The 18146-nt window shown below is 35.4% G+C and overlaps 1 long non-coding RNA gene across 1 annotated transcript; it reads right to left on the bottom strand.

Moving 5' to 3' along the window:
* Window positions 1-330: 330 nt before the first annotated feature.
* Window positions 331-2039, bottom strand: LOC145521288 (uncharacterized). The gene is made up of 3 exons (XR_014065296.1): window positions 1910-2039; window positions 1290-1435; window positions 331-533 (listed from the first exon to the last, which is right to left on the bottom strand). It is a non-coding gene; the product is annotated as an uncharacterized LOC145521288 (long non-coding RNA).
* Between the last annotated feature and the right edge of the window lie 16107 nt (window positions 2040-18146).

The raw sequence follows: 18146 nt of genomic DNA, 5'->3' as shown, positions 1-18146 counted from the left end.
ATTCAATAAACATTTGTTGAAAAAATAAATTCTGACTCAAAATATCTATTTTGTGAGGCAGTTCAGATGTTATGTTTCATGATAATATTCTTACAGAAATAAGTATGGAAGCTTCTGCTAATAACAATGGAAATTTCAAGCAAGAGAATCTACATAGACTACTTAAAACAGCATCTGACAAGTAATGATCATTTAACACATACTAATTGTCATAATTAATGATTAATAGAAATAACACTTTAAAACTCAAAAGCATCCAAGACATATTTTTGGTTTTATGTGCCCTAATATTTTTGATTAATAACAAAAAAGAAAACTTTAAAATAACCATTTTCTGGTTTGCTTTAAGTTTATTCTAGCTTGTTTTTGAAGTTACTTTGTAAGTATTATGAAGAGCTTCAAAAGAAGAACAATGATCTCTGCAATGCCTTTTGTATTATAAAGTGAAAGTACATCATGCCACTAGCTCCATCCAGTCTTGTATATTGTTCTCAAATCGTTGCCTTGCATTCTCCCCTTTATCTCTAATGGAGCTGTGAAACGATGAAGAATTATAGGCTTTCCAACAGATATAGAGCAATCAAAACTCCTATGAAAGTCAAAACTGCGATTATTTTTTGAGACATATACTGAGAGAAAGAAAATAAACCTAGAATTGACAATTTAATTATGGTCTTCCATAGTTTGAGGATGTGGTGTTATATAGCATTCACTCTGGGCTGCTTCAAGTCTGAATCATGAGACCACTAAATTGCCTGGTTTGTCATCACCATGATGCTCAAAAACCTTACATTTAGTATGTATTGGCTGAAGTAACAACACATGTTTTGAAATAAATACGGCATTTTTATTACGAGAAACCAAAAGAAAAATAATAAAAATCTTATATCTTGTATAATTTCATTGAATGAAATGCATTTTCTATAGTGCCAGACAAAGAAAATTTAAGGAGTGAAGTCAAGACTCCACTCCAATTCAAAATCCCATCAAAATTAGAAATGAAAATGCCTACTGGACTTCTTAATATTTAAAATATTGATTTTCATTTCAGCTCTTAGAACAATTAGAACTGTTCTGCTGCTGCTGCTGCTGCTAAGTCGCTTCAGTCGTGTCCGACTCTGTGCGACCCCATAGACGGCAGCCCACCAGGCTCCCCCGTCCCTGGGATTCTCTAGGCAAGAACACTGGAGTGGGTTGCCATTTCCTTCTCCAATGCATGAAAGTGAAAAGTGAAAGTCAAGACACTCAGTCGTGTCTGACTCTTAGCGACCCAATGGACTGCAGCCTACCAGGTTCCTCCGCCCATGGGATTCTCCAGGCAAGAGTACTGGAGTGGGTTGCCAGTGCCTTCTCCATAGAACTGTTCAGTAGCTGTTAAATCATTTCCTGTGTGTTGAACCCCTTGTTATCGTCTCCTTGTGGTCTCTTTCATTCTCTGTAGAAACAGAGATTAAAAAGCTATGGATTTTGTAAAGGTGAATTTTTATTTACATCTTGGCTTCACATAGCCAAAGGAGAAGGTTTTGCATTATAACATGTCACCCTTTGGTCATGGATTTATAAATCTTCCTCTCAGAAGTTAAGTGGGCAGGATGGTCCTCCCCGTATCATTTCAAGACCTATCGGGTCAAAATGTCATATTAGTCATGCACAGTTGCATTGTCTTAGAGAAAACTGCAAGGGAGTTCTAGCAGTTTAGTAAATCACACATTAACAAGATAAGGTTAAGAGAGAGTCTAGACCATTCAATATTAAACAAATTGGGAAGCTTCTCTAAAGCTTGTTTTTCTCACTTACAAACTAGAGTCCCATTTTACAACAGTACAATAATACAAGCTGTTTTAGTCATTTAGGACTTCTATAACAAAAATATCATAAACTAGGTAGCTTAACAATATTTGTTTCTCACAGTTCTGAAGGCTAGGGAGTCTGCTATCATGTTGCCCGCACATTTTGTGTGTGGTGAAGGAACCCTTCCTGATTCATAGACACCCATCCTGACTGTGTCCTCACATGTTAGAAAGAGAAAGAGACTGCTCTGGTCAGTTTGTAGGGCACTAATTCCATTCATGACGCTCAACCCTTATGACCTAAACACCTTCCAAAGGCCTCATCTCCCAATATCTTCACACTGGGGGGTTACCATCTCAACTTGAGAATTTGGGGGCGATATAAACATTCAGTCCCTAACACCTCTTCATGAAGTTTTGAGACTTTAACAATGCTTTACACAGAGCAGGTGTTATATACATGGTTGATTCAAATAAGATATTGCTATTTCAGGTCCGATGCATGAGACAGGGTGTTCAGGGCTGGTGCACTGGGATGACCCTGAGGGATGGAATGGTGAGGGAGGTGGGAGGGAGATTCAAGATGGGGAACACATGTACACCCCTGGCTGATTCATGTGAATGTATGGCAAAAATCACCACAATATTGTAAAGTAATCAGCCTCCAATTAAAATAAATAAATTAAAAAAAATTTAAAAAAATAATAATACTGTTGTACATTTGAAAGATCTATGAGAGTAGATCTTAAAAGTCCTCATCACAAGAAAAACATTTTTTGGCCACTGGTCATGGGTGATAAGTAGACTTATTGTGGTGATCATTTTGCAATGTATACAAACATGGAATTACTATGTGGTATACCTGAAATCAATACACTGTTATCCATCAATTTTACCTCAATAAATAAAACAAAATCCAAAATACAAACCCCCTCCCCCCCCAAAAAAAAACTATTTTGCACAAGCCTGGGCCACAGTAAGCACTGAAAACATGGTAGAAGTAGTAATAGCAATGATAGTGATGTTAGCATTAATATTGATACTTACGTTAGTCATAATTCAATATTAATATTGATTTATTTTACAATGGATTGCTAAATCATTCATCCAGTGCTGAGAGTAACAAGAAGGATATTCCAAACAATCAAGAAATATGATCTATGCTTTCTCTGTCAGCTCTTTACTCATCTTTTTCTGCATATAGATTTACCAAAATAAACCTCATACTTGTTTTCTTCTTCTAGTTTCCTCTTTTCTTCAAGCCATCCTGCAAATAATGGTAACCCACTCCAGTATTCTTGCCTGGAAAATCCCATGGACAGAGGAGCCTGGAGAATTCCATGGGGTTGCAAAGAGTTGGACACAACTTAGCAACTAAACAACAACAACTACTACTACTACTACTTCAAGGTAGGCCTTGAGTAATATTAAAATATGGCCTAAACACCCATCTCAACAAGGAAACAGGATAAATTTTTTATTGATTTATTGATTTTATTAATAAATAATTAAATTTACAAATTAATTATACATGGGATCAGAGAGACTTGGGTTTGAATCCTGACTCTACTGTGCATAAAATCCTCAGAAAATTAGTCTCTATCAATTTTCTCTTTTATAAAATGGTGATAACAACCCACATTGTTAGTTAATTATGAAGATTAAATTAATAAAATGTGGATTATTATCAGAGGTATGCTAATAATGTTTAACAAACAGCATTCTAGTTGATAAAAAAAAACAAAACATGATTTGTAGCATTTGCCAATTTCCGGGGTATAAATACTCCCACCATGGTTGATCTCAAGTTACCAATATAATGCCGCTGAACACAGAATTACAGAGATGAGCACCATCAACTCTCATTATAACATGACTCCAGTACACCATGGGTTGATAAAAATTTGTCAAATAGCTGCAAACAATTTCCATTTCTCTTTGGTTCATAAGACAAAATGAGTTAGGCAACTCTAAAGAGCAGAAATCCAGCTCCACCCACCAGAACACCGACACAAGCTCCCCCAACCAGGAAGCCTTGACAAGCCACCTGTCCAACCCCAACCGCAGTGAGAAACCTCCACAATAAAGAGGAACTTCATACTACCAGAATACAGAAGGGCCACGCCTAACACAGCAATCTAAACAAGATGAAAAGGCAGAGATATACTCAGCAAGTAAAGGAAAATGAGAAATGCCCACAAAGCCAAACAACAGAGGAGGAGATAGGGAATCTATCTGAAAAAGAATTTAGAATAATGATAATAAAAATGATCCAAAATCTTGAAAGCAAAATGGAGTTACAGATAAATAGCCTGGAGACAAAGATTGAGAAGATGCAAGAAATGTTTATCAAGGACTTAGAAGAAATAAAAAGGAGTCAATATAGAATGAATAATGAAATAAAGGAGATAAAAGACACTCTGGAGGGAACCAACAGTAGAATAACGGAGGCAGAAGATAGGATAAGTGAGGTAGAAGATAGAATGATGGAAATAAACGAAGCAGAGAGGAAAAAAGAAAAAAGAATCAAAAGAAATGAGGAAAACCTCCGGGACCTCTGGGACAATATGAAACGCCCCAACATTCGAATCATAGGAGTCCCAGAAGAAGAAGATAAAAGGAAAGGCCATGAAAAAATACTCGAGGAGATAACAGTTGAAAATTTCCCTAAAATGAGGAAAGAAATAGTCACAGAAGTCCAAGAAACCCAGAGAGTTCCAAACAGGATAAACCCAAGGCGAAACACCCCAAGACACATATTAATCAAATTAACAAAGATCAAACACAAAGAACAAATATTAAAAGCAGCAAGGGAAAAACAACAAATAACACACAAGGGGATCCCCATAAGGATAACAGCTGATCTTTCAATAGAAACCCTTCAGGCTAGAAGGGAATGGCAGGACATACTTAAAGTAATGAAAGAGAATAAACTACAACCCAGATTACTGTACCCAGCAAGGATCTCATTCAGATATGAAGGAGAATTCAAAAGCTTTACAGACAAGCAAGAGCTGAGGGAATTCAGCACCACCAAACCAGCTCTCCAACAAATGCTAAAGGATCTTCTCTAAACAGGAAACACAGAAAGGATGTTTCAACACGAACTCAAAACAACAAAGTAAATGGCAACGGGATCATACTTATCAATAATTACCTTAAATGTAAATGGGTTGAATGCCCCAACCAAAAGACAAAGGCTTGCTGAATGGATACAAAAACAAGACCCCTATATATGCTGTCTACAAGAGACCCACCTCAAAACTAGGGACACACACAGGCTGAAAGTGAAGGGATGGAAAAACATATTTCATGCAAACGGAGACCAAAAGAAAGCAGGAGTCGCAATACTCATTTCAGATAAAATAGACTTTAAAATAAAGGATGTGAAAAGGGACAAAGAAGGACACTACATAAAGATCAAAGGTTCAATCCAAGAAGAAGACGTAACAATCATAAATATATATGCACCCAACATAGGAGCACCACAATATATAAGGCAAATACTAACAAGTATGAAAGGGGAAATTAACAATAACACAATAATAGTGGGAGACTTTAATACTCCACTCACGCATATGGATAGATCAACTAAACAGAAAATTAACAAGGAAACACAAACTTTAAATGATACAATAGACAAATTAGATTTAATTGATATTTACAGGACTTTCCACCCCAAAACAATCAATTTTACCTTTTTCTCAAGTGCACATGGAACTTTCTCCAGGATAGATCACATCCTGGGCCATAAATCTAGCCTTGGTAAATCCAAAAAAATTGAAATCATCCCAGCCATCTTCTCTGACCACAATGCAGTAAGATTAGACCTCAATTACAGGAAAAAAACTATTAAAAATTCCAACATATGGAGGCTAAACAACACACTTCTGAATAACCAACAAATCACAGAAGAAATCAAAAAAGAAATCAAATTATGCATAGAAACGAATGAAAATGAAAACACAACAACCCAAAACCTATGGGACACTGTAAAAGCAATACTAAGGGGAAGGTTCATAGCAATACAGGCGTACCTCAAGAAACAAGAAAAAAATCAAATAAATCAACTAACTCTACACCTAAAGCAACTAGAGAAGGAAGAAATGAAAAACCCCAGGGTCAGTAGAAGGAAAGAAATCTTAAAAATTAGGGCAGAAATAAATGCAAAAGAAACAAAAGAGACCAGAGCAAAAATCAACAAAACTAAAAGCTGGTTTTTCGAGAAGATAAACAAAATTGACAAGCCATTAGCCAGACTCATCAAGAAACAACGGGAGAAGAATCAGATCAACAAAATTAGAAATGAAAATGGAGAGACCACAACAGACTCCACAGAAATACAAAGGATCATAAGAGACTACTACCAACAGCTATATGGCAATAAAATGGACAACTTGGAAGAAATGGACAAATTCTTAGAAAAGTATAACTTTCCAAAACTGAACCAGGAAGAAATAGAAGATCTTAACAGACCCATCACAAGCACGGAAATCGAAACTGTAATCAGAAATCTTCCAGCAAACAAAAGCCCAGGACCAGACGGCTTCACAGCGGAATTCTACCAAAAATTTAGAGAAGAGCTAACACCTATCCTACTCAAACTCTTCCAGAAAATTGCAGAAGATGGTAAACTTCCAAACTCATTCTATGAGGCCACCATCACCCTAATTCCAAAACCAGACAAAGATGTCACAAAAAAGGAAAACTACAGGCCAATATCACTGATGAACATAGATGCAAAAATCCTTAATAAAATTCTAGCAAACAGAATCCAACATCATATTAAAAAGATCATACATCATGACCAAGTGGGCTTTATCCCAGGAATGCAAGGTTTTTTTAACATCCGCAAAGCAATCAATGTAATACACCACATTAACAAATTGAAAGAAAAAAACCATATGGTTATCTCAATAGATGCAGAAAAAGCCTTTGACAAAATTCAGCATCCATTTATGATAAAAAACCCTCCAGAAAGCAGGAATAGAAGGAACATATCTCAACATAATAAAAGCTATATATGACAAACCCACAGCAAACATTACCCTCAATGATGAAAAATTGAAAGCATTTCCCCTAAAGTCAGGAACAAGGCAAGGATGCCCACTCTCACCACTACTATTCAACATAGTTTTGGAAGTTTTGGCCACAGCAATCAGAACTGAAAAAGAAATAAAAGGAATACAGATAGGAAAAGAAGAAGTAAAACTCTCACTGTTTGCAGATGACATGATCCTCTACATAGAAAACCCTAAAGACTCTACTAGAAAATTACTAGAGTTGATCAATGAATATAGTAAAGTTGCAGGATATAAAATTAACACACAGAAATCCCTTGCATTCCTATACTCCAATAATGAGAAAACAGAAAGAGAAATTAAGGAAACAATACCATTCACCATTGCAACAAAAAGAATAAAATACTTAGGAATATATCTACCTAAAGAAACAAAAGACTTATATATAGAAAACTATAAAACACTGATGAAAGAAATCAAAGAGGACACAAACAGATGGAGAAATATACCGTGTTCATGGATTGGAAGAATTAATATAGTGAAAATGAGTATACTACCCAAAGCAATCTATAGATTCAATGCAATCCCTATCAAGCTACCAATGATATTTTTCACAGAACTAGAACAAATCATCTCACAATTTGTATGGAAACATAAGAAACCTCGAATAGCCAAAGCAATCTTGAGGAAGAAGAATGGAACTGGAGGAATCAACCTGCCTGACTTCAGGCTCTACTACAAAGCCACAGTCATCAAGACAGTATGGTACTGGCACAAAGATAGAAATATAGATCAATAGAACAAAATAGAAAGCCCAGAGATAAACCCACGCACATATGGACACCTTATCTTCGACAAAGGAGGCAAGAATATACAATGGAGAAAAGACAATCTCTTTAACAAGTGGTGCTGGGAAAACTGGTCAACCACTTGTAAAGGAATGAAACTAGAACACTTTCTAACACCATACACAAAAATAAACTCAAAATGGATTAAAGATCTAAACGTAAGACCAGAAACTATAAAACTCCTAGAGGAAAACATAGGCAAAACACTCTCCGACATAAATCACAGCAGGATCCTCCATGACCCACCTCCCAGAATATTGGAAATAAAAGCAAAAATAAACAAATGGGACCTAATTAAAATTAAAAGCTTTTGCACAACAAAGGAAACTATAAGCAAGGTGAAAAGACAGCCTTCAGAATGGGAGAAAATAATAGCAAATGAAGCAACAGACAAACAATTAATCTCAAAAATATACAAGCAACTTCTGCAGCTGAATTCCAGAAAAATAAACGACCCAATCAAAAAATGGGCCAAAGAACTAAACAGACATTTCTCCAAAGAAGACATACAGATGGCTAACAAACACATGAAAAGATGCTCAACATCACTCATTATTAGAGAAATGCAAATCAAAACCTCAATGAGGTATCATTTCACACCAGTCAGAATGGCTGCTATCCAAAAGTCTACAAGCAATAAATGCTGGAGAGGGTGTGGAGAAAAGGGAACCCTCTTACACTGTTGGTGGGAATGCAAACTAGTACAGCCACTCTGGAGAACAGTGTGGAGGTTCCTTAAAAAACTGGGAATAGAACTGCCATATGACCCAGCAATCCCACTGCTGGGCATATACCCCGAGGAAACCAGAATTGAAAGAGACACGTGTACCCCAATGTTCATCGCAGCACTGTTTACAATAGCCAGGACATGGAAGCAACCTAGATGTCCATCAGCAGACGAATGGATAAGGAAGCTGTGGTACATATACACAATGGAATATTACTCAGCCATTAAAAAAAATACATTTGAATCGGTTCTACTGAGATGGATGAAACTGGAGCCCATTATACAGAGTGAAGTAAGCCAGAAAGAAAAACAACAATACAGTATACTAATGCATATATATGGAATTTGAAAGATGGTAACAATAACCCTATATGCGAGACAGAATAAGAGACACAGATGCATGGAACAATTTTATGGACTCTGAGGGAGAAGGTGAGGGTGGGACGTTCTGGGAGAATAGCATTGAAACATGTATATTATCGTATGTGAAACAGAACACCATTCCATGTTCGATGCATGAGGCAAGGGCTCAGGGCCGGGGCAATGGGATGACCCAGAGGGATGGGATGGGGAGGGAGGTGGGTGGGGGGTCCAGGAAGGGGAACACATGTAAACCCATGACTGATTCATGTCAATGTATGGCAAAAACTATTACAATATTGTAAAGTAATTAGCCCCCAACTAAAATAAATAAATTTATTAAAAAAAAAAAAAAAAGATTTTCTTCAAAAAAAAAAAATGAGTTAGGCAAAATCCTTATAACTGAGCCTAATGTTTCATAACTAAAACTTACTGCTTTTGTGAAAGACTAGTCTATAGCCAACTGAAAATTGTAAATGATTCTCTTTTCCAGGATATCCTACTAACAGTTTTTACTAAACCACTGAGCACTAATTAGAGACAGCTCTGTTGTTATCTATATTAACTATAAAATAATTTAGAGTTAGTAAACTTGCTAATATCCAGAGGTTTTAAGTATTTTTGAAAATTCAAAATGTGTTCTAATAAAGAACCTTGTATACAAATAAAAACTAAAAATTTTATTTCATCTTATTTTATTTTTGAATACCTATGTAGAATATATTATAACTTGAAAATGGTTTACATTCTACAGCAATGTCCATTCTAGCATGTTTTATTTTGGTTTTTGTCGCTGAACATTTAACATGACACTTTCTAACTGTATCACTGTCCTCATTAAAAATATTGTTTACTAATCAGAGAAAATTTTGATAGCATATTAAATTAAGCAAAAAACCAGAATGCTTCAATTTCTTCTGTGGAAATATATTATTATTAAATTCTCAATATACAAAAGCCTAAATATTTGGTTTTGCTCATTGTGCTCACAAATATCTATTCCATTATCAGAAACTTAGAATGCAATTTCTGATTTTTTTTCTCTTAATAAAAAATTCTAATATCATTTCTAGTGTGTAGTACCAGAAAGTAATAGGAAGAGCTAATAATAAATAACACTAAAAAGGCATGGGCTTTAGAAATAATTCTGTATTGAGTTTTTCATAAAAGCCCAATTGCAATCAAACTATCAGAGTATAGTATTCCTGCAACAGACAAGACCTAAGCCATAACAGATAAGAAGATGGGCATTTTCCAACAAGCAAAACATGAGTGCCTTGTAGAGCACTTGTGTAATGACTGAAGTCACCCAGAAAAAAATAGTTACCTATCTCTAGGAACCAGTTAGGCTTAGGTAAAGAAGCTGTAGGGTGGCTACAGCTATGATTTTAGTTTAGAAAGCTTAAAATAACATTTGAGCAAACTAATGCATCAAGTAGTTATCTGGAAACACAATGTTAGGAATCAATCAAGAAGCAAAGTGATATTGATATCTGATAAGATTTCTGACGCAACATCAGAAGGAAATATAGCAACCTGGAGCTTTAATGATATGCTAAATATAGAATTAAAAAAAAAAGTCAACTCTGTCAAATGTGCTGTGTGCTGTTGAAATTGATTGTAAATGAAAAAAAAAATTAAACAATGGAACCAATAATTAGTCCACAGATTAAAGTGCCAATTCTAACTTCTTTGGGTACCTTTTAATGAATATGGATTTCCATAAAAGAGTATGAAGAAGAATGAAAGGAGTATGTAGAAAAAATTACTTTTAAATAGTTCTGAAACCTCCAACATCCTCTGACACTTAACATACTAAAGAAAAAAAATTGTACAAAAATCTTCCTTGTGTTAATTCACACTTTATTAAGTCTCTAAATGAAATCATGAGAAATCCTTTTACAAGAATTTTTAGTGTTATTAATATTTATTTTAATGATATTTTAGTTTAAGAAAATGTTACATATAGGAAGTTTCAGTTAACTGCTTAACTTTAATTAATATGCTAATTTTTAATCAGTTTGATAGCAAAAATTTTTACTATTGTTTTACCTAAGGCATGAAAAAACAAACTATAAAATTTAACACATAATAAATATGACTCCTATTAACAGAAGTTACAAAAATACAAAAATGAAAATAAACACAATTGAATATGTAATAATGAAGAAAATTAAGAAACTTTATTGAAAGACATTAAAGGAGTCCTAAATAAATAGAGACAAAATAAATTCATTGCTGAGACACAGAAAACTGTAACAATATCTATTTTTCTCTAAAATGATTATGAGAATCAATACAACTCCAATGAAAATTCCTATTATTTTTTATATCTTGACAAATTCTAAAATTTATATGGAAGAGCAAGGGGCCAAAAATAGCATGGATTTTCTTCCTAGACATTGATATTTATAATAAAGCTTTAGTAATTAAGACAGCCTTGTCTTAATTGGAAAGGACAGCTGAGAATCTAGAGACATACTCAAACCTGTGTGGAAATCCGGTGTTCCACAGACTTGGTACTGAAAATACAAAGATAAGGCATAGTTCATTAAATATCCAATGCTGCAACAAACTGCTAAAAAAAAAAAAGAAGCCACAGAATGGGAAGAGACTATATAAAATAAGCAAAATGGTAGTTTCTAAAATACATATATACTTCTTTCACATTAATAAGAATAAAAAGACGAGAATGCAATAAAAATTATTAGGGCAACAACTCTATTAAAATGGGAAGATTTGAACAGATACTTTATTTTTTTTTAAATAAGAATATTTACATGGCCAAAATGCACATTTAACTGAATAAAATTTTATTACCAAATTTCATGGATGTGCAATATTTAAGAATCTCATTGTTCTGAGAATTATACCACATTACAAAGAAAAATGTAACTAGTAATCTCTTTTCTGAAAGGCAAACTTGAAGAAATGTATGTGAAAATTCAATTGAGAAAAACAGCTAAAAACAGAAAAGACATTTTATCAAAAAAATGTGATCCATAATGACAGGTCATTTTAAAAGGGGGAAGGTAAGAATTTGGATTTTTTTTTTTATATATAGGGTATAATAAATTCTTTTAAAGACTTTGGGGGCTAAAATGTCATTACCTGTGACTTAATCCTGTTTATGAGCTGTTTATCTTTCTAATTTGGTATTATACCCAAGGAAAGAGTCTATTTTTTGGTGTCTTTCCATACTCTCCTTTCTTTATGGGCAAATATTCCTGACTTGAAACAGGGGCAGTAGACCAAGGACAGGACCAGATTAATGAGGCAGAGGGCAGAGTTTTCTGTAATACAACTAAGTGTTTTATATTGGTGTGGAAAACAAAACTACCAGCCATATAGAGTCTGAAAATGAATTTAATCAGGATTTCAGGTATAAGTAATTTATGTTGTTTAGTTAGGAGTTAAAGTCTCAGGCAAGGGTATTAACTTCCTATTGCTCTAACAAGAAAATACCACAAACAGTGGCTTAAAAGAACACAGATTTGTAATCTTACATTTCTGGAAGTCATGAATTCAAAAAAAAAAAAAATGATACTCAAGGGGCTAAAATCAAGATAGTGGCAGAACTTCTGGAGGCACTAGAAAAGAACCCATTTCCTTGCCTTTTCCAGTTGCTAGGGATCAGCTGAATTTCTTGGTTTGTGACCCACTTCCTACTCCAAAGACAGGAATGGCTGATTGAGTATTTCTCACATTCAGTTCAGTTCAGTCGCTCAGTTGTGTCCAACCCTTTGCAACCCCATGAATCGCAGCACACCAGGCCTCTCTGTCCATCACCAACTCCCGGAGTTTACCCAAACCCATGTCCATCAAGTCAGTGATGCCATCCAACCATCTCATCCTATGTCGTCCCCTTCTCCTCCGGCCCCCAATCCTACCCAGAATTAGGGTTTTTTCCAATGAGTCAACTCTTCCCATGAGGTGGCCAAAGTATTGGAGTTTCAGCTTCAACATCAGTCCTTCCAATGAACACCCAGGACTGATCTCCTTTAGGATGGACTGGTTGGATCTCCTTGCAGTCCAAGGGACTCTCAAGACTCTTCTCCAACACCACAGTTCAAAAGCATCAATTCTGCGGCGCTCAGCTTTCTTCACCTTCCAACTCTCACATCCATACGTGACCACTGGAAAAACCATAGCCTTGACTAGATGGACCTTTGTTGACAAAGTAATGTCTCTGCTTTTAAATATGCTATCTAGGTTGGTCATAACCTTCCTTCCAAGGAGGAAGCGTCTTTTAATTTCATGGCTGCAATCACCATCAGCAGTGATTTTGGAGCCCAAAAAAATAAAGTCTGACATGGTTCCCACTGTTTCCCCATCTATTTCCCATGAAGTGATGGGACCAGATGCCATGATCTTAGTTTTCTGAATGTTGAGCTTTAAGCCAACTTTTTCACTCTCCTTTTTCACTTTCATCAAGAGGCTTTTTAGTTCGTCTTCGCTTTCTGCCATAAGGGTGGTGTCATCTGCATATCTGAGCTTATTGATATTCCTCCCGGCAATCTTGATTCCAGTTTGTGTTTCTTCCAGCCCAGCGTTTCTCATGATGTACTCTGCATATAAGTTAAATAAGCAGGGTGACAATATGCAGCCTTGACGTACTCCTTTTCCTATTTGGAACCAGTCTGTTGTTCCATGTCCAGTTCTAACTGTTGCTTCCTGACCTGCATACAGGTTTCTCAAGAGACAGCTCAGATGGTCTGGTATGCCCATCTCTTTCAGAATTTTCCACAGTTTATTGTGATTCACGCAGTCAAAGGCTTTAGCATAGTCAATAAAGCAGAAATAGATGTTTTTCTGGAACTCTCTTGCTTTTTCGATGATCCAGCGGATGGTGGCAATTTGATCTCTGGTTCCTCTGCCTTTTCTAAAACCAGCTTGAATATCTGGAAGTTCACGGTTCACGTATTGCTGAAGCCTGGCTTGGAGAATTTTGAGCACTACTTTACTAGCATGTGATATGAGTGCAATTGTGCGCTAGCTTGAGCATTCTTTGGCATTGCCTTTATTTGGGATTTGAATGAAAACTGACCTTTTCTAGTCCCATGGCCAGTGCTGAGTTTTCCAGATTTGCTGGCATATTGAGTGCAGCACTTTCACAGCATCATCTTTGAGGATTTGAAATAGCTCAACTGGAATTCCATCACCTCCACCAGCTTTGTTCGTAGTGATGCTTTCTAAGGCCCACTTGACTTCACATTCCAGGGTGAGTGATCACCCCATCGTGATTATCTGGGTGGTGAAGATCTTTTTTGTTTCTCACATTACCTCCTTCTAATACTGACACATCAACCTCTTCCATATTAAAAGGACTCTTGTGATTACACTGGGTCCATCTGGATCAAATCCAGGAACTTTAAGGTCAGTTGATTAGCAACCCAAGTGCCATACCTGCAACATTAATTCTCCTTTGCCATGGCATAACATATTTGCAGGTTCACAGGTGAAGATGTGAACAATTTTGGGTGTAAGGGCACATCTTTCTGCCACCAACAGCAAAATTACCTAAGAAAGGTTCAAATTATTTTGCTTCCCTAAGTGTTTTGTTAGTGAAGTATTTATCTAAATACAGCTACATTTTTACTGTCTATTTGAATTGCTCTGCAGTCACTAAATATATCAGAAAGGGTAGCAAAGAATAAAAATTGAGTTTCTAAACCCTTTATCACACAATACTGAGTTGGAATTTAATCAGAAATCAAGGTCCTTCAGTTTTCACTTTTGAGAAAATTCTTAAACCTGTTCTATAGGTAGCCTTTATATCCACAAGAAAAAAAAAAAAGAAAGAAAAAATAGCATGCCTCAGTATGGTTGTTAGACAAATGAGTTTCCAACAGTTAGAAAAACAATTAACTATATTTGCATACCAGATGAGCCCTTGTGTCTTTATACCACTGTCTTACAACTGGATAGAACTTTTCAGGTTACAACAGCTTTTGTGTGCATTGTTTTGCTTCAGTCTTTTGACAGATCAGGAAATATGGCTATATTAAGATGACTTTCTGGAGGAAAAAAGTTTGCCTTTTAATAGATTGTTGCTGCTTTACTAGTAAAATATGGCTTTCAGATTTAATCATCTTGAAATAAAATAAGGAAAAGGATATTCATTAGAATACTTAGCCCATGCTTGTGGCTGGCTAGAGTACCCTTAGTCAGTTGAGATGGGTTTGTAAGACTCCCAAGTTTCATGACTGAATAACAATAGAAAGTATACAATTAATGGTGGATAAGCTCTAACCTCAGTCAGTTCTACAGAGTTTGCTAATGCTTTTTTGAACAACTGCACTATCTGATGGAAAACAAAATAGGTGCAGATGGTTTGATTAAGGTATTCTGGAAAAATAGAACAGATATTAAACTTACAAAAAGAAGATACTAATCTTTAGTAATTTAGTAGTCAGGGGACAAGTGACTGTCAGGTCACAGTTCAGGAAAGCAAACCAATCAACTAGCTCCTTTTTATTAAAAAAAAAAAAGGAGAAAATAGCATCCTATTATATTGATAATTTAAAGCAGTACATGATAGAGTTATTGAAGGACAAGTGGGATATATATATACATATGTGTATATATAATTTCTATTTTAGACCTTGAAAATGTTTAAGACTAATTGTTCTTAAGTATAATTAGGTATAATATAATTAAGTATAATATGATTAAAATAATATAATAATATAATATATAAAATATATAATATAATATATTATATATATTATATTATAATATATATAATATATTATATATTATATTATAATATATAATATAATATAATAATATAAATAAAGTAATATAATTAAGTATAATAAAAGTTCCTAAGACTAATTGTATATTCCTCCTGTATTTTACAGATAAAGATTTGGACCTGAAGAATTTAGAGATATTTTCAACATCATTAAGCTGGTTTGAAAGAGATAATGACATTTTTGAGAGCTTATTAAGTGCTAGACAATGCAGTACTTTATATGTGTGCATGCATGTGTGCAAAGTAACTTAGTTGTGTCAGACTCTTCGCACCCTACGGACTGTAGCCAGACAAGCTCTTCTGTCTATGGGATGCTCCGGCAAGAATACTGGAATGGGTTGCCATTTCCTCCTCCAGTGGTCTTCCAGACCCAAGGATGGAACCTGCTTCTACATGTCTTGCATTAGCAGGCAGGTTCTTTACCACTAGCGCCACCTGAGAAGCCCCATACTTTATGTGCATTAGTTATTTAATTCTCACCTAAAAACTAGGTAATGGATACTATTTCTACTGCCATCTAGTAGATGAGAAAACTAATGCTCAGAAAAGTTGTATAATCAAAGTCAGAGCAATAGTGGTAGATAGAGCTGTGAATCAGTTTTGTCTGGTAGTAATGTACTCGATGGACATGGGTTTGGGTAGACTCCGGGAGTTGGTGATGGACAGGGAGGCCTGGCATGCAGCGATTCATGGGGTCACAAAGAGTCGGACACGACTGAGTGACTGAACTGAACTGAATGTCCATTCTCCTACATACTCATATATTGTTCAGATCCCAATACCCAATTTCCATACTTTACCCATTAAACTACATGAAAAAAAAACCATTCTACATTATTATACATCAAAAATAACTTAAATTCTGAATACTTAGCTGTCCTTTCAAAATACTGAGTGATTAACAGTGAGAGAGTATATATTGAAAATGCCACTCTATAGCATTAAATATAAATTGGAAGTTTTTCATACTTATTGGATTACAGCTGAGTGAATTAAATCAACCAAACTTAACTCCTCCTTCAAAAAGAAATAGAAAATAGTATCCCATTATATGGATAATTTAAAGCAATATGTGATAGAGTCACTGAAGGATAGGTATTCAGGCAATAATTAAGGCAGTAGTTTATAAAAACATTTTTCTGAATTTAAAAAATAAAAGTCCAGGAATAAAGTTACCAAATCAATTTCAAAAGTACATATTGTCTCATATTGTCTCACTTTTCAGTTTGTATTGAAGTATTGTGCATAGACTAAACATTAAACATTTCTGATATCTCACAGATTGACTAAGACCAATATAACACTTCACTGTGGTCTATCCACAAGGTTTCTCAACCTTGGTGTATGGACTCAATAATTCTTTCTTATGGGGGAAGGTGAGGGAGGCTTTCCTAGGAGTTACAGAAGGTTTAGGAGCACCCCTGGAGCCTAGATGCTAAGTAGTATTCTTCTTCAGTTGTCACCATCAAAAATATCTCCAGACATTGCCAGATGTCCTGAGATGGGGTGGACAGAGGCTGTCCATAACTGCTCCCAAGTGAGAATCATTGATCTTTAGGAATGTGGTACATAGTCCAGCTCCTGCCCATGTATACTGCTCTGATTCTTGTTCAATTCTTTCTAATCCCACAGATCTTTCTGTCCTTCATATCTACTACAGATAGCCCCTTGAGAACAAGGACCTAACTCAGCATTTCCCATGCTTTATGCATTCCACACCTTACCCAATAGGACAATCCTACACTGTAGGCTCAACTTCCATATTCATTCTACAGAAACGTGTTGTTCAAAAATACCCTCCAGAATCATTATTTTCTCCTCTCCTTTAGTTTTATTTCATTTAATTACTTTGATCCTACGACTGCTATATGCTATGCAAGAAAATAAAACAAGTCACACCAAAATGCTGCATACACAGTAGACTGTCCTGAGTAGGCATCCCTGTTCTAGATGCTCTCAATTGTTCCTTCTTCTCTTTCCTTTCCATTTCCACTCACAGCAGTTCCTTCCTACATTTTAAGATCCAGTCATGCCTTCTGCTGTTATCCTGCCCCCTGCCAGGTTCTTATTCTTATTCATTCTAGAAGGTAAAAAAATCCATCATTTCTTCTTATAGCTCTTTCTTGGAACTCTCTTGTCTCTCAAAACTGTTCCATATCTCTACATTCTTCCTCTCCCCAAATCATTTCTTCCAAAACATTGTGGAATTTCTCCTGAGAGAGAAATAATTTCATTTCATCATTATGAACTAGTATTATTTCATTTACTGAGTTTGCATTTCTAGAATCATAAAATTAAACAACAGTAAGGATAGGATTAAAATAACACTCCATTTATTAACACTCTTACTTTCATCAGTGCCTACGTGAGTCCTTTGTTTTGTATTATAATATGTAACTATGCCAACAATCCTGTGCACTTGATTATGGCCTGAACTTATTCCTATGAGCCTCACAGACAAAATCCCTTTAGTCCATTTTACTAAAGCCTGTTTTGCAAGCTTAAATGCACTTAGCACAGGGAAGGAAAGAGCATTATTCAAAGCAAAGCAAGATTTGAGTGTGGGAATGGGGCAGAGGGTATAGAAGGAGAAGAAGCTTAAAATGGGAAGTTCATTCATTCATTCATCAAAAATTCACTGAC

Source organism: Giraffa tippelskirchi, chromosome 1, assembly GCF_054371585.1.
Source record: "Giraffa tippelskirchi isolate mGirTip1 chromosome 1, T2T-mGirTip1v1.2.pri, whole genome shotgun sequence".
Classification (NCBI taxonomy): Eukaryota; Metazoa; Chordata; class Mammalia; order Artiodactyla; family Giraffidae; genus Giraffa; species Giraffa tippelskirchi.
This window is presented reverse-complemented; position numbering and strand designations above follow the sequence as displayed.